This window comes from Gossypium hirsutum, chromosome A11 (genome assembly GCF_007990345.1).
Source record: "Gossypium hirsutum isolate 1008001.06 chromosome A11, Gossypium_hirsutum_v2.1, whole genome shotgun sequence".
NCBI lineage: Eukaryota > Viridiplantae > Streptophyta > Magnoliopsida > Malvales > Malvaceae > Gossypium > Gossypium hirsutum.
The window spans coordinates 108,477,411-108,488,295 of record NC_053434.1 but is presented as its reverse complement, the minus strand read 5'-3'; the positions used below and the strand labels follow the sequence as shown (position 1 = coordinate 108,488,295).

At 29.0% G+C, this 10,885-nt stretch overlaps 1 long non-coding RNA gene across 6 annotated transcripts; it reads left to right on the top strand.

Annotated features, from left to right (window-relative positions):
- The first annotated feature begins 504 nt into the window (after positions 1 to 504).
- On the top strand, positions 505 to 7,842 carry LOC107889130 (uncharacterized). 6 transcript variants are annotated; one of them, XR_005905009.1, is made up of 7 exons: positions 513 to 823; positions 911 to 969; positions 1,905 to 1,949; positions 2,102 to 2,150; positions 3,321 to 3,399; positions 6,648 to 7,421; positions 7,507 to 7,842. It is a non-coding gene; the product is annotated as an uncharacterized lncRNA (long non-coding RNA). The 6 variants fall into 6 exon arrangements; XR_001681662.2 differs by lacking the exons at positions 6,648 to 7,421; positions 7,507 to 7,842 and adding an exon at positions 6,283 to 6,450 and having other exon boundaries at positions 523 to 823; XR_001681659.2 differs by lacking the exons at positions 6,648 to 7,421; positions 7,507 to 7,842 and adding an exon at positions 6,458 to 6,604 and having other exon boundaries at positions 524 to 823.
- Positions 7,843 to 10,885: the final 3,043 nt, after the last annotated feature.

Sequence of the window (10,885 nt, the reverse complement as noted above, 5' to 3'; positions counted from 1 at the left end):
TAATCTAAATATATGTAATATTTTAATTTGTTAAGTTTATATTTTTTATATTATGTTAATATTTAATATGAGTTATATATTTAAAGTACATTTTAAAATAAAATAATACAAATGTATTAAAAGCATTAATTAAAAATTAAAAAAATCATTTTTAAAATAATACAATTGTGTCAATATCTAATTATAAATATTTAATTATTATATTTAAATATTTAAATATAGTTTATATATTCTAATTAAATTTAATAAATAATTAATATTAATTATTTAGAAATATTTAAAATTAATATTATATATTAAAATATTAACAATAAGTTATAATTATTTATTTTTTATATTATTGCTAAAATATCATAATATTAACTAATTTGAATATTATTTAAATACATATTTATTACTTTATAATATCATATCTAAAATAAACATTTTATTTCTTAAAAATACTTTTTAATAATAATATCAAACACTGAAAATTTTAAAAAGCACATTTCAAAAATAGTTCTCAAAAATATTTTTTCAAAGTATTAGCAAACTGACCTCTTTAAACGGTGTTTTGTTAGCCCCCAAATTGCTTTAGTTTTTCCCCAAATCAGATTTCCCCCAAAATTTTCCCAAATCACTTTATTTCTTCCCCAATTTCTTTTCCCCAATTTCCCCTAACTGATTGAGATCCTAACTGTTTTCCCCAAATTCTCATCGCCAATTCTCATTGCCGTTCTCTTCACCAAAACCAAAAAAATTCTCATAAGTTTTCATTTCATCGCCGTTCTCTTTTTCCCCAATTCTCATCGCCGTTCTCTTCGCCGAAATCAAAAAAATTCTGGTAAGTTTTCATTTCATTCTATTTTTTGTATTTTTTTTAAATTCATTCTATTTTTCAGTGATCTAAGGTTTCTTTCCTTTTGTGAAGAAGAAAATATGCAGCAGCCTCCACAGTTGATGAACATCACCACTGAGCATATTCAAAAGGTTTTCTTTTTTTATTCTTTTACAGCATTGCCCCCCTTTATATGTATATACATTTTGGTTGACTGGATATTTAATGGGTTTTCTATTGTTGAGCTTTGCATGCATTGTTTACTGTATGCATTATTAATGATTAAATTAATAAATAATTAGCTTTTTTTTAGAAACGCAATAATTAGATATTACGTTTATGGAAAAAATCTGAAACATATTCCCTTCACTGTTAAATATGTGCAGTAAAACATATTTATGATTGACTTCCTGAATGGTGTGTGTTTCGGTCATGTGTATGAATAAGTTTTTAACAAGTATTTGGAAGATCTTTGGATGAGCATATCAACGTACCCTTGTCCAGAGACAGGAATGTTCCTAGAAAATTATGTCAGAACAACATAGGATGGATATGTAAATGGTGAGGATGTTAGAAAACAAAGTCAATTAACCTCTGCCACTATAACCCATGGAATTCCTTCCATACCTGCTTGGTATGAGCCCATATACACCTGACATACAAGCCAAATAATTAACTCTCTCTCTTACCCTCATTCTCTCTTACATCTGTAGCTTACATATAAATATACACTAAAATAAGTAAAAGGAATAAAGAAATTACATTCTCGTATGCAATGCCAGAAGAGAATGCAACTTACCCAAATGTTTTTTGTTGAAAAAAATAGCTATGCGTTTTTAGTTAATTTGATATTTTACATGGACGATCTATATAGAGAGAGAGCATGTAATCCAGCACTTGAATTGAAACAATAAAAATCATACAAAAAGATATTGAAGGGTCATTTTGCTACTTTTTTGTTTACTAAGGTGTAATGCTATGAAGCAGAAAATATCTGCTTTTATTGAATATTTGTTCTTATTAGTTATTTATATATCCATCCATGCAATGTTCTAATCTCATATCTTGAATTACAACACACTAACAGGTACGAGCCCAATACCATTGATCTATCAGATCACAAAGAGCTAGAGTAAGTATGCTCTTCAAATATGCTACTTAATACTCATTATTCTGGACTTCGTAAGAGTGCCTTCCAAAATAGATCATAATAACTTTTATGATCCAAGACACTGATTCTGCAAACATGGATTCTTTATCTTATTTTTTATATACATGTTTCAGGTACTGGTTCACTGTGCTTTCGGAGCACTTGCCTGACCTTGTTGACAAGGTAAATAATTATACACACTATGAGGTATCTAGGATTCTCTCTAACATAAGAGAATTTTCCATTGGTATTCTAAGAAAGGAGTCATTTCAAGTAGAGTTCTAAAATCATATAAGCCTGAGGCTGTTGTTATAAATATGATTTTCTACTTTCAGTTGTTATATATTTTTAATTAGTGGACAATTTTATTAATTTCTTAATATAATACTTTTGACTTAAACAACCATAGATCGTTATCTTGCCAGTTGATGTATTATCCCAACTTTTTGGCTTAAACATGATTTGTCTTATACCCTTTCCTGGCAATCAAATTATTAACCCAACTTTATGGAAAAAACTAGCTTCCTCTTCCTTTTTAAGTTTGTGTTGTTGTTTGCAATTTTTGGATTATTTATTTGTAAATTTTGATTAATTTAATTATATGTTTCAAGTGAAATTCCTTCCGTTATTGAAAAATTGACTCCTCTCCAAACATTTTCTCTTATCAATAACAAGCTAACAGGTATAATTTCATCTATAGTATCTTTTCTTTTTTTTTTTCCTATTAAATTTATGCATTCTGTAATTAAAATAAAAGTTATCTCAAATTTACGTTGAAAGATGATTGTAGTAGTTTCCTTTTAAAAGATCAAAATCTTAGAGTCTTTCTTATGCATCTAGAAAATGCAAGATGTTGTGAAGTAAATTAATCTATCATTTTATTGGCTCGCTTCAATAAATATCTTGAAAAACTGCAAAAAATATCATGTTATACATTACATGTGATAATTAAATGATAACAAATTAATTCAACTATTTATTAATGATTAAATTAATAAATAATTAGCTTCTTTTTTTTAGAAATGCAATAAGGTGGCATGATTTGATTGAAAAATGCCTATGCTAATGTGATGTAATTGTTTTATGCAATACTATCTCTATAATTTATTACATTGTTATGTTGAATCTGTTTTTATTGAGTTGTGGCCTTAATTATAAGTGCTACTGTTGACCAAGTCTTTCATTTTACGCTTTCATTTTTACCTACCGAAACTCGGATATGCTTTTAATTTATTAGGGGCTTCCCTTGTATAAATATGTGCTTTACAATGGTGTTTAGTCCCTTGTTGACTAAGGCTAGTATAGTTGAATTTTTACATCAGCAATTTCTTGATATAGAGCACGATTTTGCAGGGCTATTGCTGAGCACCAAATTATCTATTTCGTTCTCTTTTTTGATCAGACTGAATTAAGCAGGCCAAAGTTTGTAAAGGTAATAGTAGTGAATTTCACCCTTATATTTAAAACTGCTGCTTTCTCTTCGATTGATAGTTGATGCTTGGAAATATTGCGATATGCTAAATACCCCACATTTTATCTGGTAAATACTTTGAGAATGGAGTTGAATCTCAATAGGCTATTGAGTTGTAAATGGAGGTGAGAATGGAGTTGAGAATGGAGCATGCTATTGTCTTTCTCTGGATATGCAAGCCTTCATTGTCCTATATTTAAAGCCTTCATTGTCATATGTTGTTTGCAAACTGTTTGGCTGAATGTTTAACCTGTATGCTCGTGGAGTATGTATGTGATCTTTTTTGCTCCTTAATTATTAAATCGGTTTTGGCTTAATAATGTTCCATGGTGTTGATTATTAGGAAAGTTTGGTTGAATATTCATTCCTGTTTTGCAATCAATTTGAAAGGGTTTTTTGTTTCCATTTTAGTCTAAATTTTCAAGTTTATTACTGTACATATTTTGTGACATTCAAATTAATTCTTACATTTTAATGATTAATTTTACTCAATAATTAGGGTTTAGCATTTGTTGCACTATTTGACCTCGTAATTTTGCTGTTTACTCTTTTATTTTTCATTTATTTATTATTTTTGCCATTATGGAGTTCAATATTTTATTAAAATATTAACATGATTTTTCAATTTTTTGACTAAAAATATGTATTTAATACTAATTAATGTATATGTTTAATAATATTGAAAATTATAATGTTTGATTTTAATATTTAATATTTTTAAATGTTTTTAAAACTTAAAAATAAAATTTTTATCAATATAATAATATTTAGCATTATTTAAATTAATTTTTATATAAAAATCAAATTACTAATCTTTTTTCGAAAAAAATGATTTAAAAGCTATTTAAAATGAAAAGTTATTTTTGTTAACCATCAATAAGCTTATAAGATGGATTTATCGTATTGGTATTTTTATAAAAAATTGATTGTTTACACCTATAAGATGGATTTATCGTACTAGTATTTTGTAAGGGTTCATATTAATAATCTCATGTTTACACCTATATATCGTTTTCTAGTATTTATTTACTATGTAGTTTTTATTAAATAAAAAAGAGCAAATAGTGGCTAAGGTCAAACTCCCTCTTTTAACGGGGAAAGGGAAAGAGAAAATGATAGTAAACAGATAATTATTAATTTAAATATTAACTCAGTATAGATGAAAATTTAACAAATATTAACTATATTAACATATAATTATTAATCTGTTAATTTTCGTCTTTTTAAGTATAATAAACATAAAGGTGATAAAAAAACACAAATTTATAAATTAAGAGTATATTAAAGGATTAAAATTTAAAGTTAAAATTTAAAGAAGATAATCATAACTTATATAAATATTTAAAGAATAAAAAAAAATTTGGATCATAACTTACATAATAAATAAATATATATCATATCATAACTTACATAACTTACATAAATATATATCATAACTTACATAACTTAATTATACTTATAAATAAACAACTTACATGAATTAGTTTACACTTACTAGATATTTGATACTTGATATGTATTATCTATTTTAGTACAATGACATGATTTGAATCAATTTAGAACGCTTAAGTAACCGTAATTTATTGCCAACTTTAGACTTCAAGAACTACGAAATGGATAAAAGTTGGATGAATTTGTCAAGGGTAAGCAACGATTATCGAAATGGAGTACAAACTTTTCTAAATTTTGCATTTCAAAATGCAAGCTAAGAAAATATGATTCTTTGCCCGTGTAAGAAGTGTGGCAATATCAATTGGCATATTCGTGAAGTTGTCTACGAACATCTAATTATTAATGGTTTTATTCGGGGTATAAAAAATAGATTTTTCATGGAAAGTGTACACCTCGTAGAATCGCTTCAACGATTAACTCGGCTTATTCTCATAATGTTTACCATCAGCTTGTTAGAGAAGATGAAATGGAAGGTATGTTGCGGGATGCATTTAATATACGCAGTCATGGTTTGCAATCGTTTCCACCTGAAATTATTGCATCCAATGATTGTGATATTTGATGAAAATGATTTTATCGAAACGAGAAGAAGTGTACCTGATGAAGAGCCAAATGGAGAAGCGATGAAATTCTACAAGTTACTTAATGAAATGCATGAATAATTTTATGAGGGATCAAAATTTTCAAAAATGTCTTTTTGCATTTGTCTTTTTCACTTAAAATGTTTGGGAGGGTGGAACGCAAACTCTTTAACACTGCTGATAGAGTTTTTGAGAAATATGTTTCCGTTTGTAAAAATCTCTCATTCATGCAAAGATATGAAGAAATTGATAAAAGATTTAGGCTTTGGGTATGGCATAATTCATAGTTGTCCAAATGACTGTATGTTGTATTAAGGTGGTTGGAAAAATCAACGTCTTATCATGTTTGCGGTAAATTTTGTTAGATGAATAGGAATACAGAGGATGTGAATGAGGATAAAGGTAAGGCACAGTTAACAAATAAGCCAATAAAAATTTTGCGATATTTTCATTAATACCAAGGCTTCAAAGGCTTTTTATGTCGTCAAAAACAGTCGAGTCTACGAGGTGGCATCATGATTAATGAACCGATGATGGATTATTAAGGCATCCTACGGATTCTTTAGCTTAGAAATCATTTGACAGTAAATTTTCAAGCTTTGCAAGCGATCATCGGAATGTGAGGTTTGGACTAACATCTGATGGATTTAATCCTTTTAAACTTATGAGTACTTCGTTCAGAACTTGGCTTGTAGTACTTGTTCTTTACAATTTGCCTCCATAGATTTGAATGAAGCAATCTTTTTTTATCTTATCTATGACTATCCCTAGAGAGAAAAGTCCTGAAAATGATCTTGACATTTATATGCAGCCACTTATTGAAGACCTGAAACAGTTATGGGCGGGTGTTAAAATATATGATGTCTTGAGAAAGGAGAACTTTTATTTACGTGTAATTTTGTTGTGGACTATTAATGATTTCTCGGCTTGTACCAATTTATCTGGTTGGAGTACTAAAAAATGTTATGCTTGTTCTTGTTTTGCAGCGTAAATATGTTCAAAGTAGTTATATAATAAGAAAAAGTTCTTTTATATGGGGCATTGTCGGTGGTTAGATGGAAATCATAGATTTAAATTTTAGAGGACTCTATTTGATGGTATTGAAAGATTCAGAGAAACTCTTGAGCAGACTATTGGATTTGAAATCTTATTCATATTAAAAGATATTAATTTCAGTTATGGGAAGATGAATCAACCATCTAACATGCAAATAGAGAGAAGATCGAGGGATGAATCTGATGATAAATCTAATGAATAGGATCCTAATGAGGCGGACTTGTGAAAAAAAAGAAGTATTTTTTTTAGTTGCCTTATTGGGAGCATTACATTTTATTCCACAATCTTGAAGTCATGCATATTGAGAAGAATGTTTGCGAGAACATCATTGGGACAATTTTGAATGTCGATGAAAAATTGAAAGACAATCTTCATAGTTGACTTGATTTAGTTGACATGGGAATTCAACGTGATCTTCATCGTCAAGTACTTCCGAATGGGAAATATCAGTTGTCGCCTTCTATTTTTGTAATGTCAAAGGAAGAGAAAGAAGTGTTCTGCATGGTGTTGAAGGATATAAAGGTCTCAGATGCGTATGCATCAAATATATCTCGATGTGTGAGTCTTAAAGATTAAATACTATATTTCTTAAAATCACATGATTATCACATCTTAATGCAAGATTTACTGGTAGTTGCTTAACAATGTTGTATGTCAAAAAAGGTGACTTCTTATATAATTGAACTATCCAATATAATGAAAGCTATTTGTGAAAAAGTTTTGATTGTTGAAGAACTTGAGAAAGTATAAGATTGATCCGTCTTGACTTTATACAATTTGGAGAAGATCTTTCCACCTTTCTTATTCATTATTATGGTGCACTTACTAATCCATCTCTCTCATGAAGCAAAATTTGGTGGATCGATTTTCTATCGGTGGATGTATCCCATAGAGGTGCTTAATTTATTTGTAAAGTGTTCATTTATTCATTAATATACCTTTAATTATAACTTTTGTTAATGTTGTACATTATGTTTAGGTTCCTATGCAAATTGAAGCCTTATTGTCGTAATAAGTGTTATCCAGAAGGATCAATTGCTAAAGGTTACTTGACAGATGAGTGTTTGACTTTTTGCTCTAGATATTTAGAAGATGTTGAAAAAAGACTGAATAGACCAAGTAAAAATGTTGGGTTCACTAATTATAATTTAGCCAAAACTTATCTATTTCGAAGTTATGCAGAACCAATCGGTAAAGTTGAAATTGCACACTTAGATGATAGATCTTGGGTACAAGCACATCGATATGTTCTTTTTCACCATGATTCAATTGAATCATTACGCAATTAAGTTTTAGAATTTGATAAATATTTATTTTTTTAATTTGTTTATATTCTAACCAAATAATCCACTTTTTAACATAATGAGTACAAATAAGTTTTGAGATCTCATTCACGCTCCCGAAGATTAGAACATCGAGAGATTCATAAGTTATTCAAAGAATCTTTTCATGAATGGTTAGTGCAAACAGTATGCAACTGAAGCTTTCATTGACAAATAATAATGTTTTCATATAACATTTATAATTAATCAATTTACTTTCGATTTAATAGGTTTGGAGTGGAAAGGACGTCATTAACGAAGTTAACTTTACAGCAAAACAGGTTTTTAGCGGCGTTTTTTGGGCATTTAAAAGCGCCTTAAAAAATGCCATTAAAAATTTGCGACGTTTATGTAAAAAAATTTGTTAAAAGAACGTGACTTTTAGCGGTGCTTTTCACACAAATGCCGTTAAAAAACGTGACCTTCAATAGCGCCTTTCATACAAACGCCGCTAAAGAACGTGATTTTCAGCGGTGCTTTTCACACAAATGCCGCTAAAGAACGTGACCTTTAGTGGCGCTTTTCACACAAACGTCGTTAAAGAACATGACTTTCAGCGGCATTTTTCACATAATAGTCACTAAAAAATGTGATTTTCAACGACGCTTTTCATATAAACGTCGCTAAAGAACGTGACCTTTATTGGCGTTTTTCATACAAACGCTGCTAAATGTCATTTTTTTGTGGCATTTTTGGTAAAAACACCACTAATTTTAGCAGATTTTTAATATCCTATTTTTATTCATATACAAACCTCTCTGTAACATCAAATTCAACCAATAACAGCAAATCTAAATGATACTTCAAAAATTCAACGAAAGATATATTATCTAAATTAATAAATGAAATAACAAAATATTCTTACAATAATGTTAGAAGTTATATTGTTAAAACATTCTTATAATAAGAAAATAAATGTCTAAGATGGTGGAGTCTACGACTGTTGAAACACCTTCATCATGTTCTGAAGCTGTAGTTGGAGTTCGTTGTATTTTCTGTTTTGCTCTGTTTCCCTCCCTGCTGCCTCCTCTGTAAGTTGTAGCTAGAGTTCTTTATATTTTCTTTGAACCTCTGCTTCTCTTGATGCTGTCTCCGCTTTAAGTTAAGCAATTTGTTCAACTATGCTCGCTTGCATCTGAGCCATCTGGTATCTTAACATCTAAATTTCAGCTTGAGCTTCACTTTTCGAAGGTATGTATTGCTGCGAGTTGGATCCAAAATATTGGGTTGGGTTAGCACCAGATCATTGAAATCAAGCCCGATCATACCTTTCAGGACCCAAAACTTCAGTAACAGTTTTATTATCAATGTCCTCAAGATTAACAGAACTATCACTCGAAGCAATCGCTTTATACTCCGCTTCTTTATCCTTTAGTTTTTCCTAATAAATCAATCAAAGAGTTAGAAGCGAAATATAAAAAAAAAACAAATGCAACATAACTTAACATTATTTAAATTATTAACGACGAATTAAACCATTATAATTAAACATTATAAATATTTAAAATAAATTAAATTTTATTAAGAAAACATACAACAATTTCTCCAAATTCAGAAGTCATTGGAGATTTATCTTTCTTCCTATTTGTAATGTCAAAAAGCTGAAGGCGTCTAACTTTTTAACCAGACGAGAGTTCCTACAATATAGTAGTAAAAATATTATTTAATAGAAAGTAATAAATATTTGACACAATTAATAAATTCAAAATACCTAGGCCTCAGCTACTCAAGCAAAGCTTTTCGACCCTGTTGTGTGCGTGAATTTTTGTTTTTCTCTACTGCTTGTTTCAACTCGCTCACGGTCCTACATTATGAAATTATTATTACGTATATAGTAAATACTGTAAATAAAAATAATTATAAGAGTTTGGAAGTACATAATACCTCTCATTTCTTTAAATACTAGAATCTAACCGTATCTTCCCATTGGTACCTTAGCATTCTCGTTGGGACATTTCGCAGTTTCTCTTCAAGGCTTATATCTTTCTTAAAATGTTCTTTATTAAAATGTTTTTCTTTAAAGTGCTTTTATGGTCTCTCTATTTTTTATTAATGCCTTCTTGATATAAGTATCCTAGAACTCTAAAACAAATCTCTACTAAAAAACATAAGTTTAGAAAGTATTATAAATTACATTCATGTTTTGTTACCTTAATTTTATCGAGAGCTTGATTTTTGTTATTACGAGGCATTTGATGTCATGATTCGTAGTTGATAGACAGCATATTGGCATTTCGTGCCGTAATGCCAAAATATCCTGCTAAAAATCGAGCTTCTGATCCAATAGGCTGACCAAGATTGTTTCTAGATACTTTGACACACTCAACAGGATTTAAGTCGTATAAATCTTTAAGTAGCGTACGTCCTCGATCTCTGCTTTTCTGCTGAAAAATGGTATATTATAATATAAGAATTTGAAAAAGAAATCAATAATAAAAGTCAACACGTATGTAAATTAAATTTAACATTACTTTGAATTTCTGCAAGCTCGATAGGTGTTTCCGAAACATTCGAAGATCCAATAGCAGTCTATTGTTCACTTTTTATTTCTTCAGAATTTGAAGTATTCTGAACAATACTTAGATCTCGTAATCTTCTTCTAGGCATTTTTTCTGCAATACACATAAAATAGTTGAAATTTTTGTAACTAATTACAACAATAATAGTAAATATAAAATAGTTGAAATGTTTAACAAGACTAAGATTTAAATTATTATATTACATATAACTAAAAAAACGTAAAATCTTACATCATAAATCGTAAATATCTTCATCCAAATCCTGGCGAACTCATTGAAATTGTATACAAGTATTAGGGATATTTTCATTTCAGTTTTGTTTTGGAAAAGACAGTTTTTGATCTTTCAACGATGTTATCTCTACTTCCATTGTTAATGTCAAACAAATCTTTATGGGTGTTTCGATGTACAACGTACCAACCCTCATCAATTGGATCTTTCGAATAAAAAGCTTGTTTCTTTTGAGAAGAAAATACGTACGGCTCGTCTATCAATCGTTGTCCAGTGTGAATCAAGC